This window comes from Hyla sarda, chromosome 2 (genome assembly GCF_029499605.1).
Source record: "Hyla sarda isolate aHylSar1 chromosome 2, aHylSar1.hap1, whole genome shotgun sequence".
Classification (NCBI taxonomy): domain Eukaryota; kingdom Metazoa; phylum Chordata; class Amphibia; order Anura; family Hylidae; genus Hyla; species Hyla sarda.
In genome coordinates, this window is record NC_079190.1 from 10967755 (window position 1) to 10986518 (window position 18764).

General features: G+C 46.1%; 1 protein-coding gene across 1 annotated transcript in view; it reads left to right on the plus strand.

The window, feature by feature from the left end:
• The first annotated feature begins 3760 nt into the window (after positions 1-3760).
• Positions 3761-18764, plus strand: part of PAK1 (p21 (RAC1) activated kinase 1) — a 117462-nt gene continuing 102458 nt past the window's right edge. Inside the window, exon 1 of the mRNA XM_056561149.1 lies at positions 3761-4050. The gene's annotated coding sequence lies outside the window, so the exon portion shown is untranslated. The remainder of the gene's footprint in view (positions 4051-18764) is intronic.

Consider the following 18764-nt stretch of genomic DNA (forward strand, 5'->3'; position numbering starts at 1 on the left):
GCTGGGGGTGAGGGAACCGCTTAGCGTGTCAGTGGATTATGTAAAATACACTCATCTTCTACGTCACCCACAGTCCTCGCCCTGCAGGGTACATGGCACTCCTGATACTACAATAACACTTTATGGCTTAATCCATAAAATGAATACAAAAGTGATGGCGGCGTAATCCTTCAAGGAGATCACAGGGTCTCTTTGTTGCTTGCAGATCAAAAGAAGAAAATATGTGATTAAACACAAAGATCGCTCCATATATACAGGCCCAGGGATGTGAACGTCTGGTACATCACCTGTCGTGTCCATGAGGAGGAGGAGGAGGTGGAGATGGGAATTAAATAGGGTAAGATGACCATTTAATACAATTTAATACACTGTCCACAAGTATGTCCAGCTCACCCCTAATAGGTTTCCACTCACGCGCAACGGACTCAGCCCGGACTAGGCTGTGAGCATACAAGAAGAAGGAGAATGTCCAGCGCAGTAGAAGCTCAATTGCAGATAAAACCTGTATGACTAAGATCGCTTAAGCGGTCGAAACGCGTCACTGCTGTTCTTTTACCTGTACTGCCGTGTCAGAATAAATTTAATACACTGCAACAAAATGATGCAAAAGGTTAAATGGGTACTCTGCCCCTAGAAATCTTATCCCCTATCCAAAGGATAGGGGATTAGATGTCTGATGGCGGGGGGTCCCCAGCTCTCCCTGCTGCACCCGGTGTTCATTTAGAGTGTCGGGTGTAGCACCAAAGGCTCATGACATCACGGTCATGGCTGCTCGTAATGTCACGGCCACACCCCCTCAATGCAAGTCTATGGGAGGGGGCGTGACGTCCGTCACGCCCCCTCCCATAGACTTGCATTGAGGGTGTGTGGCCGTGATGTCACGAGTGGCCGTGGCCATGACGTCACGAGCCTCCGCCCCGCATCGCCACTCATCCGGCACGAGCGAAGTTCGCTCCATGCACCGGATGTCTGGGGTGCCACAGCCGAGATTGTGGGGCAGCAGTGAGACCCCCGTGATCAGACATCTTATCCCCTATCCTTTGGCTATTGGATAAGATGTCTAGGGGCGGAGTACCCCTTTAAGGTAGAACTAACAAAACTGAGTCAAATGTAATAACCCCATTGTGGGTACAGAAGCCCACCAATCAGTAGGATGGGGGTAGAAGGCCAAGACACAGACCCCAAACTGTACAGTAAGAGCAGCCATATAAAAGCAAGCAGTATAGGAAGGCCCCTCCAACCAATGAAAAATGCAAGGCAAGTTCATGACCACCATGGCAATGAGTGAATGGCTGCCTTGTAAACCCACCTGATGCAAAACAGATCCAGTGGTGAAAGGCCGGGCCTGGCAATCTTTGTCTGGAGGTCCTCAGGTGGCCGGCCACAGTGAGAGGCATAGAGTCTAGAGTGGTGACCACGGTGATGGCGGGACCACGGGGTGTAGCGGTGTAGGTGGATGGGGCAGATGGTATTAACCCCAGGGGCAATGTGTTATTAACCCCTAATGTTCGTGATGCCAGAGTGGTTTTTGGGTACTGGAACCACCCAAACGGTATCTCCGCTATTCCAATAGCTAGGCAGTGAAAATGAGAGTCCACAACCAGGTTATGGTTTAACGGAGGCTTTACTGAGGTCAGACAGGTGTTATTATCTTCACAGCTTGGCCAGAATCCCAGAGAGGTGGCCAGGAACACAGAAGGACCTCGCAGCTTGCTGGGACCAAGTATACTTGTAATAGACTTTAGATAATTGACTTTAGGCTGGACTTGACTATAGGTAGTAGTGACAGCAGACATTGACTTGACTTACTTGAATGACTGTAGATTTGTGGCCTTCCAGGTGCTGAACACTAGCACTGAGATCTCTGGTGTTGGCTGTTCCTCAGGAGGGAGCATAAGAGCATAAGAGAGAGAATTGTAATGGCCGCCTCCTTATATAGAGGGGAGCTGAGCCAAAGCCCATTGGTCAAGCTGCGGGTCATGTGTTAAACTGGTGCACTCTGGGTAACATCATGTGATAACATGTGGTCCTCTCACAGGTCCTTTAGACTAGCTATACATTAATACACTGACTACAATCCAGTACTGGGACATTACACTAGGACCTGCAAATGATATCTAGTAGGCTATACAGTGTCATACAAGGCTTATCGCAGTGCTAGATAGTGCATGGATAACAGACTCGTATATACCTACCCAAATATCCAAACCAAACAGAAAGGAGTCAAACAGTTTACAAATAATAGCACCAAACAGTGTGCCAATAGCTGGGTCATAAAGTGTGCAAATAACAAGGACATCAAAAGTGCAATAAAAACGAGATAAATAAAGTGCAAATAACACTAGAGGACAATGTTAAATACGGTATTTTTCGCCGTATAAGACGCACTTTTTCTTCCCCAAAACTGGGGGGGAAAAGTCGGTGCGTCTTATATGGCGAATACAACCCTATCGCGGCGGTCCCTGCGGCCATCAACGGCCGGGACCCGCGGCTAATACAGGACATCACCGATCGCGGTGATGCCCTGTATTAACCCTTCAGACGCGGCGATCAAAGCTGACCGCCGCGTCTGAAGGGAAAGTGACACTAACCCGGCTGTTCAGTCGGGCTGTTCGGGACCGCCGTGATTTCACCGCGGCGGTCCCGAACAGCCCGACTGAATAGCCGGGTTAGTGCTTACAGGACACCGGGAGGGACCTTACCTGCCTCCTCGGTGTCTTCTCCGTTCAGGGATCCCCTGTATGGCCGACGCTCTTCTTCCTCGTCATCACGTCGTCGCGTACGTGCATCGGTGTGCGTAACGACGTGATGGCGGCGACGGAGCGCGAGGATACCCGGCCGGCAGCAGAGACGTTCCGGAGCGACGGGGACGCGGCGACAGCGATGGAGCGACATCCAGGGCAGCGGTGATGGGTCCGGAGCGGCGGGGACATGTGAGCATTACCTCCTATGCAGTGTTCTTCCTGCGGACCTCCAGATGTTGCAAAACTACAACTCCCAGCATGCCCGGACAGCCAACGGCTGTCCGGGCATGCTGGGAGTTGTAGTTTTGCAACATCTGGAGGTCCGCAGGTTGAAGACCACTATTGAGTTCAAAATCTTAATTTTTTTAGATTTTGCACCTATAAATTGGGTGCGTCTTATACGCCGGTGCGTCCTATAGGGCGAAAAATACGGTAATACTAAAGAGAGTACATACAACACATAAAGAGAGTCTTCAGACACTTTGGGGGAGATTTATCAATACCTGTTCGGAGGAAAAGTTGCTCAGTTGCCCATAGCAACCAATCAGATCGCTGCTTTCATTTTAGAAAAGGCCTGTGCAAAATGAAAGAAGCGATCTGATTGGTTGCTATGGGCATCTGAGCAACTTTTCCTCCGGACAGGTTTTGATAAATCTCCCCCTTTATCTTTTTCTTCACAATTTGTTCTCTTCTCCTTGTGTCCCCATCATTCTGCCCTCAATCCCATAATGACAAAGGGGGAGATTTATCAAAGCCTGTGCAGAGGAAAACTTGCCCAGTTGCCCATAGCAACCAATCAGCTTGCTTCTTTCATTTTCATGAAGGCCTGTGAAAAAAGAAAGTAGCGATCTGATTGGTTGCTATGGGCAACTGGACAACTTTTCCTCTGCACAGGTTTTGATAAATCTCCCCCAAAGTGATCACCGAATGGAACAAAACTTTACTCATTTTTTTGTTTGTCTGTTTGTTTAATTAAAGTTTTATTAAAACAAGCAAACAAACTATTGACAAAAAGCCGTAAGGCTACGTAAAGAGACACATGAGTGTCCCCAATAGCACAGAACAACTAGTGGAAAACAAAATCCCCATGAATATGTGTGACCGGAAGAAAGCAACAGCAAAAAAAATAAAAAAATACCAAGGTTTGGAAACAGTAAAACGTTTCGTGTAAGTTTCGTTCACAAATAGCGACATTGGGGCACTTAATATAAGAAAGAAGGAGAAAAGAAAAACCACAACAAGAAGTGAGGGGGAAAGAGAGATGAAGAAAGGAGAAGAAGAAGAGGGAACAAAGATCCTAGAAAAGGTAATAAACAAAGAGAAAAAAGATAGGAAAGGATATAAAGAATAAGTGAAAGAGATACAGGCAGGAAGTGATACAAACCTCTCGGAACGGTACATACTGGCCCGACCCCAGGCGGGGGGGATAAGCTGAGACAGTATGTGGGGGCACACACACAAAAAATGCTAAATAAGAGAAAATGGCTAGGTCATCAGGTGCAAGGACCTATATTCGTCAGAGGATGAGAACTCAACCCAAGGGCCCCAAATAAGGTGGTGTTTCTCTGTTTCCTAGAATCGGCTATGAGTTCTTCCATTCTGTATTAATGCAAGAAGCTCCTGGTACCGGGAAGAAATAGTTGGAGGGGAGGTAGATTTCCAAAATCTGGGAATAACCATTCTAGCCACTAGGAGCATACATCTAAGTAGACGAGCAGGCCATTTCGGGAGGGCAGGGGGGGAAGACAGAGAGCAAGAGAGGGCCTGGCTCCATGTTAAGCCGGATAGAGGTAAGTCTGTGGATGATATCCAGGACCTGTGTCCAAAAAGGAGTCAGCAAAGGGCAGGTCAGCCAGATGTGTAACATGTCACCCCCTGTCGCTTCACATCAGCAGCATACGTTTGGGACACCCAGATAGAATCGTGACAAGAGGACAGGTACATGGCACCAACTCGTTAAGATTTTATAATTTGTTTCCTGGGCCTTACAAGAGATGGACAGTTTGTGACACAGAGTCATCAAACGCTCCCCCATTCCTCATCTGTTAACGTGTGTTTGAGTTCCATTTCCCAAACTTTACGTAAAGGGAGTGGGTCTTCACCAAGAGTGTCCAAAAGAAGAGCTTACAGAGAACTGATTGGGTGGTAGGTCCGGGAGCTGGAGGCACAGAGGTTCTCAAAAGAGGAAAGGGTTCGATGGAAGTTCAGAGGAGTTTCAGCTGTGGCATAAAAATGGCAGAGCTGGTTATACTGAAACAGCTGAGAGGAGGTAGCAGGGGCTTTAAAGTTGTCGGGGTCAGAAAATAAGAGAAGGTTGTACCCTCTTCCCGTGGGTGTCCTAAGAAGGTGGGAGCAGTGAGGGCAGGTGAAAAGGCAGAGTTTCCAAACACTGGAGATAGAGTTCAATTAGGGGCAAAGAGGGGAATGTCCTTCAAGATAGAATCACACAGATTCACAACGAGGAGAGAGTGGCAATGGCTCTGGCAGATAACATGCTATTAGGGAGCCATCAAAGGGAACTGGGATCAAGGTGAGTTGCACTACGTTCGAGGGCGACCCATTTCTTAGTGACAAGAGGACAGGTACATGGCACCAACTCGTACCATGACCGTCTAGGACCCTGGTTATGACTGCAGCCAAGTGATTAAAAAAAGGCAGTCCGGGAGGCCCAGACCACCGTCAGATTTATGTCTAGTGAGGACTCAACGCCACCCTCGGATGCTTGTGTGCCCAGACAAAACCAGATAGGAGCAAAGAGAGTCCCCTAAACAAGGTCTGAGGTGGGTTTACTGGAATGCCCGAGAATAAGTATAAAAGGCGAGGTAACGCGTTCATTTTTAAAATATGAATTCTCCCCAACAAAGAAAAGTCTTTACGCTCCCAACTGACCAAGACTGTTTTTATAGTATATAAGAAGGAAGGAAAGTTAATATGAAACGTATCCTTCAAATCAGCAGTTGGAGAAGACAAAAAATGCATTAAGTTATTCGCAAAGGCAGAGCATTTGTAATGGTGCAAGGCATTTTGGAGTCCCTGTATGTCTGGGTTCTGACAGATGGTGTTTAGGAGATGCTCCATACACAGAACATTTAAAAGTGAAGACATTCCATTAAAAATGTCAAAAGGAGGGGACAATTGGCCATTGACACGAACCTTGAGGTTTCGTGTAGAGAGCCATAATGCGTGCCTTCATTAGGGTGCCCAAATCTGCAATAATATGGCCACAAGGAAGCCCCAGTCCACATGGTCAAAGGCTTTCTCCACATACAAGGATAACAAAAAATAATGTAACATTATGCTTAGGCTGCATTCACATCACGATTTCTCCAATTTCTCCATCTGACCTGAGTACACGATTTTTATAACTTAAAATCGTATGAAATCGTATATAAAGTCGGATCCATTGACCTCCATTAAAAAATCGGATCCATTACACACATCCGATTTGATCCGCATCCGGTTTCACACGAAATTGTTCAGAACAAAAATCGTGTGAAATCGGATGCGGATCAAATCGGATGTGTGTAATGGATCCGATTTTTTTATGGAGGTCAATGGATCCGACTTTATATACGATTTCATACGATTTTAAGTTATAAAAATCGTGTACTCAGGTCAGATGGAGAAATCGTGATGTGAATGCAGCCTTACAGGCGTAATGGACAGTGAGAAAGCCCGGAGGGTGTTATCGCTCGCCTGTCTACTGAGAATGAACCCCACCTGATCCAGGTGGACTAGGGTGCCCATGTGGATTGCCAACCTATTCGCTATCAAGTTAGGGAAGAGTTTAGTATCTGTGTTGAGCAAAGAGATGGGGCGATAACTCGGACACAGAGTAGGGTCTTTTCCCTCTTTAGGGATTACCGTAATAAAGGCACATAAGAAAGATTGTGGAGAAGAAGAAGAATCTGAAATCATATTGAAGGTGGACAGAAGGGGAACAGACAGTTCCAGTTGGAGGGATTTGTAAAACTTGGCTGTATATCTTAGCTTAGCCATCAGGCCCCGGGCATTTACCTGCCGGCAGTGATGTAATAGCCGTGCCAAATTCCTCCGAGGAGAACGGCGCCTCCAGAGAAGTGATAGAGTCTGCAGAAAGTGTTGTTAAAGCTGTAGAGTAGATGTAGATTCGTAGGGAGAGGTGTGGGGGGCGTCCGTGAGTGAGTGGGTTTGGGAAGATTGTAAAGAGGTGAAATATTGGCAGAAGGCTGAGAGAATGTCAGGAGTAAGGTGGGAGAAAGATCCAAAGGGACTTGGAATGGAGGAAATAAAGAGAGAAGATCTGTTCTCTCTGAGCGCTCTAGTTAATCATTTACCAGATTTATTACCCTATTCTTAAAAGAGCTTGCCCGTAAGTTGCCTATAATAGCAGTATTAGAATTCAACACGGTTAATAATTCCTGGTGAACTCTTATGAGATCTCTGAGAACCTGTTCTTGTTGAGATTATTTATGAAGAGATTCTAGAGGACTAAAGACTAAAGACAGGGACTAAAGACAAAGGCCATAAGGGCCAGGTGGGACACAACCAGAACCAGTCCAGGTGTCATGCTAGTGGAGTAACGTGAAAGAGGAATTAGTGGGGAACTCAATCTACAAGTAAAATGCATGGAACAAGAACAAGAACAGTGAATCATGGAACTCCAAACAGTGGGTGAGAGGAGTGCGGAAACCAAGAAGGCTATATAGATAATTCATGGTCCAGGGACCATATGGAACTACATTGGGAGATATGTAAACAGTAGAACAAGGCAAACCTATAAAAAGGATCATGTACTTCAACATCCTATGAGAAAAAAGGAGAGATTATGGAAAAAGAAAGGAGAGATAGAAAAACGAATCCTCAGGTTAGGTGCTAGGGGGAGATTAATCAAAACCTGTCCAGCAGAAAAGTTGCTGAGTTGCCCATAGCAACCAATCAGATCGCTTCTTTCATTTTTGAAAAGGCCTCTAAAAAATGAAAGCAGCGATCTGATTGGTTGCTATGGGCAACTTAGCAACTTTTCCTCTGGATGGGTTTAAATAAATCTCCCCCATAGAGGCCACTAGGGCCATCACAGATAGAGGCATGCGGCCTGGCAGTAATTTAAACATGTTAGGCTGATAAGCCAAAGGGTTGAGTTTACAAAAATTCTAGGACAGTCAAAAGTAGAGCAGCACATAACCTGAAAAATGGATTAGGTCTTGCGTTTTTGCTTAAGAGGTAGGTGGTCCATGGCAGAGTTCCCTTTGGAAAACAAAAATAGAGAAAAAGAAACACAGCCGCACATGCACAATTTGTATATTGATCTATTTGCTTCTCAGCATAAATTCAAACACAATGTGTGAAGAGATGCGTGTGGCACTGCGGATGATCTGGATCGGTGAGACAAGGTACTGCTGGAACTAGCTGTGGTGAAGTATATGGTGGTGCTCTGATTGCATAGTGTTCCAAGTCATACAGTTGATATAAGATCTAAGGAAAATCCGCACTCACCGGTACTTCAAATCTTCATGCTTTATTGCATATGCAAAAGATACTCACATAATTAGGAAGGGAGACATACAGTGGGGGGAATCTGGGCGACAAATCTCCGTTTCGTACAAGTGATGTTCTTCCTACGTTAGTATACATTTTGATCAAAAAGCCCACTCGCCACGTCAAGGCCACCTATTTAGAGTTGGTCCCTAACTCAACATTGGCGTAGCACCGTGCGGCGGCCACTACCACCACAACACCATGCCCACAGGGGGAGCAACCCAGTGGCCAGGCAGCCCCACTGCTGCCCGACCACAAATGGGCTATGTTTCTCTATTTGTGTTGTAAATTTGTAGTCTCTCCCTTCTTATATGGCCAGCACTTCACTCCACCCATTTGGCCCAGGCGTTTTTAATTAGCAGGAGATTGCATATGAGTTTCCTCCTTACATTCTCTCAGCCCTCTGGCAGGGAGCACATGGTAGGTGTTCACACTGGTGTGGTTCTCTGTGGAAGCCATTGTTTCTGTGATGCTTTGTCTGTTGGGTGGTGCGACCCAAAGCCAAGGGTTTGATCGGGCAGCAGTGGGGCTGCCTGGCCACTGGGTCGCTCCCCCTGTGGGCATGGTGTCTCGGAGGCAGTGGTCGCCCCACGGTGCTACACCAGTGTTAGGTTGGGTACCCACTCTGACTAGGTGGCCTTGACGTGGCGATTGGGCTTGTACTTTTTGATCAAAATGTATACTAACAACCTGTTAGTTTTTTAATTTATGCTGAGAAGCAATCAGATCAAAATACAAATGGTGGATGTGCGGCTGTGTTTCTCTATTTGTATTGTACATTTAGAGTTCCCTTTGGGTTGTCATGTCATGGTCTATGATCAGCAACAGTGGGCTTTGGGATAGTCAGTGGGAGATAGAGTTGCTCCCAGCTCATCAATGACACAGGTGGTAGTTTGAAGGTCATCATGAAGTTGTGGAGACCATCCAGGGGCTGAAGTGTGGCCACAATGTAACCATGTCTCGCTGTCAGTAAAAATGGATACCCCCATTGGTACACAATATTGACATTTTGCAATAGGCGTAGGAGAGGCTTCAAGGTGGCATGCAGTTGATGCCTGATGAAGATCCCTGTCTGGGATTGAAACGTGTTTCAAATAAAACGTCATTAAAATACCTGGGGACCAGCGCCTTCATTTAGAGGAACCCGTTTTCATATCTCTATATTGTACCCCTACCGGATAGACTGACGTCACTCCGGGACGTTCCTTTCGGCAGCGGTCCGGCTATCCTTCTCTCCAGACGCCACTGTCGGTGTTGTGCCCTGAACGCAACACATAAGGGTAAGGACCCCTCTTTGCTTCTGCTCTGGGTCACCCCCAAACGGTCCTCACTAGGGGCGCACCCCTTGTTGCTTTTCTTTCCCTTTTTTATTAATCCTGAGGAGGTACAGATTCTGGAAGGCCTTTGACATGGATGTTATTTCTCATATTTCTGTTTTCAATATCATCTAAATGATCTAAAAGCAGAGACTGTTGAGTGAGAATAGAAGACGTGGTCTCGCGTATTTGTTGCATTTCAGTGGTAACCGACAATTTTCCAGCTCTGATACTTGGGAGTTTAATTGAAAAACCTCAGCTTTGACGGGTTCTAGGTCTTGGTGCCAGGTGGATTTCAAACCTGCAGCCAGAGACATCATGGCCATTTTAGTCAGAAGAAGGGCTAGACAGGCTTGCAATTCTGGGTGATTTTTTAAAGTGGTACTCCGGCGCTAAGACATCTTATCCCCTATCCAAAGGATAGGGGATAAGATGCCTGATCGCGGGGGTCCCGCCGCTGGGGACCCCTGTGATCTTGCATGCAGCACCCCGTTAGAATCAGTCCCCAGAGCTTGTTCGCTCCGGGTCTGATTACTGGCAATCACGGGGACGGAGCAGTGTGAAGTCACGGCTCTGCCCCCGTGTGATGTCATGCTCCGCCCCGTGTGACGTCATGCTCCGCCCCCTCAATGCAAGTCTATGGGAGGGGGCGTGACAGCCGTGACGTCACACTGCTCCGTCCCTGTGATCGCCAGTAATCAGACGAGGAACGAACACGCTCTAGGGACTAATTCTAACGGGGTGCGGCGTGGAAGATCACGGGGGTCCCCAGCGGCAGGACCCCCGCAATCAGGCATCTTATCCCCTATCCTTTGGATAGGGGATAAGATGTCTTAGCGCCGGAGTACCCCTTCAAGGTATTGGCGGCCACCTACATGCTTGAAGCGCTAATACCACTTCAACTTCAGGTTGCTGAGGATGGAGAGACTGTGAACATGGACGGTCTGTTGCCATTATATGTTATTATCTCTCGTGCTGTCAATGCCGTCATTGTAAAGCGTCTCCTTGCGACCGTGGAAAGGGGCCCCTGTTCTGTTATATTACTTGGCTCTCCAGCACTAGGAGTCACAGTGACCAGGAGTCTCTTCATTTTACCATGTAATGTACTATGGACCAAAAAATAAATAAATAAAAAACAAAAAAAACTAAATACAATTCTGAATTTTTTTAGGTGATTACATTACTCTGTGGTTCAGTTCCAGGGCCGACCCTACCATTGGACCAAGGTGGCACTATGACAGGGAACAGCAATTTGTAGCCCGAGATTTTTTTCTTCATATACATATATATGTATTATTTTTATAATTCAAAGCTTAAGCTCACTGCCCGGCAATGGCGCTCGCTGCTTCCAATTGCAAGCCAATGCCCCTTTTAACTGTATGCGCATGTCTGTCAGTGAGAGCAGGCCGCAACTTCTGCCCCAACGCAGGCACGGATGACGTTACTCATTGGTACCTGCTCTGTGAAAAGGAAGGACACGGTCCTGTCTGTACTGCACTAGACACAGTTGAGTGTGTTATTTATTACTATTATGTTATTTTTTTAATCCTGATCTGACCACTGGAAAGTACCTACTTAGCGACCTACCTAGTGACATAGCTATCTACCTAGCTATGTAGACAGATAATATATAATCACATCCCTTCCCCTTCATCCCACCATACCCCTTCCCTTCAATTCTTTGGTTCAACTTGATGGACATACTAACTATGTAAATATATAACTTGCCAAGCTAGCTAATCTACCTACTAACTTGGCTATCTAACTTACTACCTACCTTCTGGAAAACTTACCTACCAGCCTGGCTATCTACCTAGCTACCTAACTTGCTACCTACCTACCTATCTTCTTGGGTACCTACCTAGAAACCATGCAGCCTACCTAGCTAGCTACCAACCTGGATACCTAGCTTACTATCTATCTGTCTAGCTACCTACCTACCAACCTGGCTATTTTGCTAACTCTAACTGGCTTCCTACTAAGCTACAGTACCTACCTTCCTTCTAAGCTAGCTACCTAGCAACTTGGGTACCTACTTACCAACCTGGCTACCCAGCTGACTAGCTACCTGGCTATCCACCTAGCTACCAACCTGCCTACCTAGCTAACTACCTACCTGGCTAGCTACCTACCTACTAACCAGCCTGCGGCTATCCGGGCATGCTGGGAATTGTAGTTTTGCAACAGCTGGAGGCACCTTGGTTGGAAAACAATGCCACAAAGTGTGACTACAGTGCCCTCAGTTGAACACAAAGAGTGTTTACAGTGCCCTCAGTTGAACACAAAGAGTGATTACAGTGCCCTCGGTTGGTGACTCAGCGGGGAGACTAGGATCATGTTACCTGTTATGTCTGGGGTCCCTCGTTCCCCTCGGCTGATTCAGTTTATAGCTTCCTGACAACTACAATATCTTTAAGCATTCACTGACTCACTGGGGATGACGTGCCGTGACCTAATGGTGTTTCCTGATTCTATGTAAACAAAGCTTAATCATTATATCATTTGCCTTATCCTCACTACTTGGTAATATCTCTGCTTGCTGTTGGTGTATGGAAACAGTCTTGCACGTGTCCAGAAGCTTAAAGATCTAAAGATTATTTAGCCAATTGCTGCCTTATCCGATGCCCCTCCCCCATACATATATGATCATCTACTTCCACCGTGATAAGTATGTTTTTACTACTCAAAGCTGATGGTTTGTTACAGTTGTATCCAGTCTAGACAATGCTCTGTGAGCTAAACATCCTGGACCCCAGACTGATACATTGTGCATAGCTAGTCCTGCTCTCAGCTGAGAAGTGATACAATTGTATCCAGTCTAGACAATGCTCTGTGAGCTAAACATCCTGGACCCCAGACTGATACATTGTGCATGACTAGTCCTGCTCTCAGCTGAGAAGTGATACAATTGTATCCAGTCTAGACAATGTTCTGTGAGCTAAACATCCTGGACACCAGACTGATACATTGTACATAGCTAGTCCTGCTCTCAGCTGAGAAGTGATACAATTGTATCCAGTCTAGACAATGCTCTGTGAGCTAAACATCCTGGACCCCAGACTGATACATTGTGCATAGCTAGTCCTGCTCTCAGCTGAGAAGTGATACAATTGTATCCAGTCTAGACAATGCTCTGTGAGCTAAACATCCTGGACTCCAGACTGACACATTGTACATAGCTAGTCCTGCTCTCAGCTGAGAAGTGATACAATTGTATCCAGTCTAGACAATGCTCTGTGAGCTAAACATCCTGGACTCCAGACTCATACATTGTACATAACTAGTCCTGCTCTCAGCTGAGAAGTGATACAATTGTATCCAGTCTAGACAATGCTCTGTGAGCTAAACATCCCGGACTCCAGACTGATACATTGTACATAGCTAGTCCTGCTCTCAGCTGAGAAGTGATACAATTGTATCCAGTCTAGACAATGCTCTGTGAGCTAAACATCCTGGACTCCAGACTGATACATTGTACATAGCTAGTCCTGCTCTCAGCTGAGAAGTGATACAATTGTATCCAGTCTAGACAATGCTCTGTGAGTTAAACCTCCTGGGCTCCAGACTGATACATTGTACATAGCTAGTCCTGCTCTCAGCTGAGAAGTGATACAATTGTATCCAGTCTAGACAATGCTCTGTGAGCTAAACATCCTGGACCCCAGACTGATACATTGTGCATGACTAGTCCTGCTCTCAGCTGAGAAGTGATACAATTGTATCCAGTCTAGACAATGCTCTGTGAGCTAAACATCCTGGACCCCAGACTGATACATTGTACATAGCTAGTCCTGCTCTCAGCTGAGAAGTGATACAATTGTATCCAGTCTAGACAATGCTCTGTGAGCTAAACATCCTGGACCCCAGACTGATACATTGTGCATAGCTAGTCCTGCTCTCAGCTGAGAAGTGATACAATTGTATCCAGTCTAGACAATGCTCTGTGAGCTAAACATCCCGGACTCCAGACTGATACATTGTACATAGCTAGTCCTGCTCTCAGCTGAGAAGTGATACAATTGTATCCAGTCTAGACAATGCTCTGTGAGCTAAACATCCTGGACTCCAGACTGATACATTGTACATAGCTAGTCCTGCTCTCAGCTGAGAAGTGATACAATTGTATCCAGTCTAGACAATGCTCTGTGAGCTAAACATCCTGGACTCCAGACTGATACATTGTACATAGCTAGTCCTGCTCTCAGCTGAGAAGTGATATAATTGTATCCAGTCTAGACAATGCTCTGTGAGCTAAACATCCTGGACTCCAGACTGATACATTGTACATAGCTAGTCCTGCTTTCATCTGAGAAGTGATACAATTGTAGCCAGTCTAGACAATGCTCTGTGAGCTAAACATCCTGGACCCCAGACTGATACATTGTACATAGCTAGTCCTGCACTCAGCTGAGAAGATACAATTGTTCTCCAGAGCTGTACAGTAACCCCCCGACATACGATGCTTTTATATGTCGGGGCCATCGCATTAACTGCTATCCGACAGAGCAAAATGCTTAAGCTGCTGTCGGATAGCAGTTTAAGCATCCCGGACAGGTTCACTTACCTATCCCCTGCTCCGGGTTCACTTCGCGATCCTCCGGTGTTTTCCGCATCTTCTCCGGGGTCCGGGCCTCGCTTTCCAGCGTGATTAATACGTCGCTATGCACACCGTCCCGTAATAACGTAACCAGAAAGCGAGGCCCGGACACCGGAGAAGATGTGGAAAACGCCGGAGGATCGCGAAGAAGACACCGGAGCAGCGGGACAGCATCGGGAGCCCCTGGGACAGCATCGGGAGCCCCTGGGACAGCATCGGGAGCCCCTGGGACAGCATCGGGAGCCCCTGGGACAGCATCGGGAGCGGTGAGGACGCGGTCCGGAGCGGCGGGGACAGGTGAGTATTAAATGCATTTTTTACATTTCACGAATCCCTCAACATACGATGGATTCGACAAACGATGAGAACGAATTACCATCGTATGTTGAGCGACCATTGTAATCATAATTCTTTTCTTAGAGCCGAAATATCTCATTGTCTGCACAGAACATGAGCTGGTGATTTGCATTCTGGGAAGTTGTGTCTGTATACCAGACTGTGTACAGTCTTCACAGCCTGTCAGGTCTCATCTTCTCAGCTCTGTGTGCGTCCTAAATCACCGCTGTATAAATAAGCAGCATGAGAAGCTTCATGTTCTCACCACTACCTCAAGCCTAGGTGGCAACAAACACACAGAGCACTGCAGGCTGTGAGAACCTGGCAGCAACGTGGCAGTGCCATGGGGCAGGAATGTGACCAGGACTGTTGCAGACAGGGATACATTCTGGGCTTTAACGCTGCTGCCCGGCATTGAGTGTAACCACAGAAACTAATATAATTAATTTCTTATATACCTTGTTTTTCATATCCTCACTTTGGATTGGGGTTTCCCAACAAGGGTGTCTCCAGATGTTGCACAACTACAACTCCCAGCATGCACAGACAGCCCTTGTCTGGGCATGCTGGGAGTTGTAGTTTCGGAATAGCTGGATGCATACTGATTGGAAAAATGCTGCTTTAGATGCTTTTTGACTATAAGAGTTGTAGTTTTGCAATGTAAAAGAAAATACTATAATACAGCCTCCTATATACAAAAATATAACTGCTATAATACTGCCTCCTATATACAAGAATATAACTACTATAATACTGCTCCTATATATTAGGATATAACTACTATAATACTGCCTCCTATGTACAAGAATATAACTACTATAATACTGCTCCTATATACAAGAATATAACTACTATAATACTGTTCCTATATACAAGAATATAACTACTATAATACTGCTCCTATATACAAGAATATAACTACTATAATACTGTCTCCTATATACAAGAATATAACTACTATAATACTGCTCCTATATACAAGAATATAACTACTATAATACTGCTCCTATATACAAGAATATAACTACTATAATACTGTTCCTATATACAAGAATATAACTACTATAATACTGCTCCTATATACAAGAATATAACTACTATAATACTGCTCCTATATACAAGAATATAACTACTATAATACTGCCTCCTATATACAAAAATATAACTGCTATAATACTGCCTCCTATATACAAGAATATAACTACTATAATACTGCCTCCTATATACAAGAATATAACTACTATAATACTGCCTTCTATATACAAAAATATAACTGCTATAATACTGCCTCCTATATACAAGAATATAACTACTATAATACTGCTCCTATATACAAGAATATAACTACTATAATACTGTTCCTATATACAAGAATATAACTACTATAATACTGCTCCTATATACAAGAATATAACTACTATAATACTGCTCCTATATACAAGAATATAACTGCTATAATACTGCTGATATATACAAGAATATAACTACTATAATACTGCTCCTATATACAAGACTACAACTACTATAATACTGCCTCCTATATACAAGAATATAACTACTATAATACGGCTCCTATATACAAGAATATAACTGCTATAATACTGCTCCTATATACAAGAATATAACTACTATAATACTGCTCCTATATACAAGAATATAACTACTAAAATACTGCTCCTATATACAAGAATATAACTACTATAATACTGCTCCTATATACAAGAATATAACTACTATAATACTGCTTCTATATACAAGAATATAACTACTATAATACTGCCTCCTATATACAAGAATATAACTACTAAAATACTGCTCCTATATACAAGAATATAACTACTATAATACTGCTCCTATATACAAGAATATAACTACTATAATACTGCCTCCTAGCTGAGAGGTTGTGTGTGTGTAGCTCTCCTGATGTCTGGAGAAAGCCCAGGGCGGGGCCACCCTGGGTGGGGAAGCTCCCCAAGCAAGGCCCAGGCTTCTCGGCCTATTCTGGGAATTAATCCCCAGACACCACAAACCATGGATGAAAATCCTAAAGTTTCTATGGATGTGAGAAATGTTCAGAATGTTGTCAGTTCTGGTGCAGCAAGAAGCACAGATGAGAAGAAAGCTGTGGAACTAAAGAAGGAATCAAGTAAGGTAATGGCTGCAGGTACAATCCACCCCTCCTGCAGTCAGACAGAGGAGAACATCCCTGGAGAAGCAGACCATGCAGGAGAATCTGCAGCAGCCTGTCCTGATACGGTCTGACCGCACACGATACGGGAGCGGGAGCAGCGCAAAAGTTACAAGCACGCCAGAGGGGACCAGAGGGAGTACAGCAGGAAGGCTTCAGGGGGCCACAAGTGCGGTCACTGAGAAGAACCAGGGGCCCAGTCCCCAGTCTGGAGATTGTGGCCCCACAGCAGTGACCACAGCCGCACCGAGTCAGATCCCACCTCAGAAGTAGAGTCCTGTGAGTACCCCACCAGCACGGCCCCCCAATACTCAGCGGGCGCCTGAACTGTGTTTGGCCGAGCAGATCCCAGCTCTGGTAAAGAGACTTGAGACTTTAAAAAAGACAAAGTTACAGCTGCAGAAACAAATTGAATGTATTTACAAGCTAAAGGCAGCAAACCCCAATAACCAGGCTGTACATGATAAGAAGCTGAGCTCCCTCGCTGTGCAGCTCGCTGACACTGTGCAGGACATGGAGGACGTATTGGAGCGGATGGGACCAGTCGCTGAAACCTTCAGGAATCAGCAAAGATTTGAGGGATATAAGGAGAGACCAGCAACAAAGTCATCTACATCTACTGCTGAACCCAAGTCTACAACCTGTCCAGATGACATCCAGCAGTCCTGTGCAAGACAAGAGGACATCCAGCAGTCCTGTGCAAGACCACTCCTCAGACCAGCCAGCTTCCCTTTTGAAAAAGGGGATTTGTACAGACAAGCAGAAGCAAGCGTCCAGCAACATCAGAGACCTGCAGAGACTCCTCCAGAGGTACCACAAGTCCCAGCAGTCAGCACGGTGAAGCAGGACTATGGAAACATACCTGAAGGTAACTCTGTAACAGCAGTGCAGTCACCACAAGCCCCTGGGGGCAGTAGAGAGCAGCAGGACTGTGGACTCTTACCTGAAGGCAGCAGTGCAGCAGAGAGTTCACAGGACATGGCTCTGCAGGGCTTGCTGGGCTCTGTAGTGCAAGATCATGCTGCCAGTGACTGCAATGATATGACTGTATGTGATATTACTGATAATGTGTCTGCAGAGGGGGGCGCTTCACAGTCTGTGTGGGATCTGGGGTCATCTCTGGGGTCAGGTCCACCATTAGTTCAGCCTTCAGAGGCTTGTGACCCCCAGAGTATAGAGGTTGATGGTGGGGAGGGGGCTGTACAGTCTGATGCACAGCACTTCCCCTTTAGTCACACAAGTGTCAGACCCCCCTAGTACGGCTGGTCAGCAGCCACCACAGCGCCCCCAAGTACAGCAGGAGGGTAGAAGTAGTGGCGCCTCCTCTGGTAATGCCTGGAGTCGTGGGTCACCATTCATGTCCAATGTAAACTATACGGGTCAGGCTTTCAAGAGGAGGAACGTGGTCAGGTTCAGACATAGAGGGGCCAAGGAGGAGCTGCCTGACAGGAGGTTTGTGGTCCGTGAACTTCTGTGCCACCAAATGGGCTTCCTGCCATCTAACATCCTGGCAGTGATAAACCTTCCTGACAGGCAGGGCTATGACGTCAGCTTCAAACTCATGTCTGACCTGGACCGCTTCTGGGCCCATGTCACCCGGGTGAGAGATGCTGATGGCTGGAATAAGTTCAGCTTTGTCCCCATCTCCAGACCAGACACAGCAAACGTCACCATTATATTCTGGAACGAGTCTGTCCCCCCCCCAGGATATTGTTGTGTGGTTAAAAAGGCACTGTGACCTAATGTCAGACCTGACTAAGACCAGGGATGAGGACGGCATATGGACGGGCGGGTGGAAGGTCCTGGTAAAGTTACGGCAGATTAATAACATTACCCAACATCTGCCCAATTCATTTTTCATTGGTCGGGAAAAAGGGGTTTGTTTCTATGCAGGTCAGCCCAGAAAATGCTTCAAGTGTGGGAAGACCGGTCATATCGCGAGTGTGTGCACCCTAGTGAAGTGTAATTTATGTGGGGAGATCGGCCATGTCAGCGCCACCTGCCAGAATATCCGCTGCAACCTCTGTGGTAAGACCGGTCACTCCCACAGGGACTGTCCTGACGCC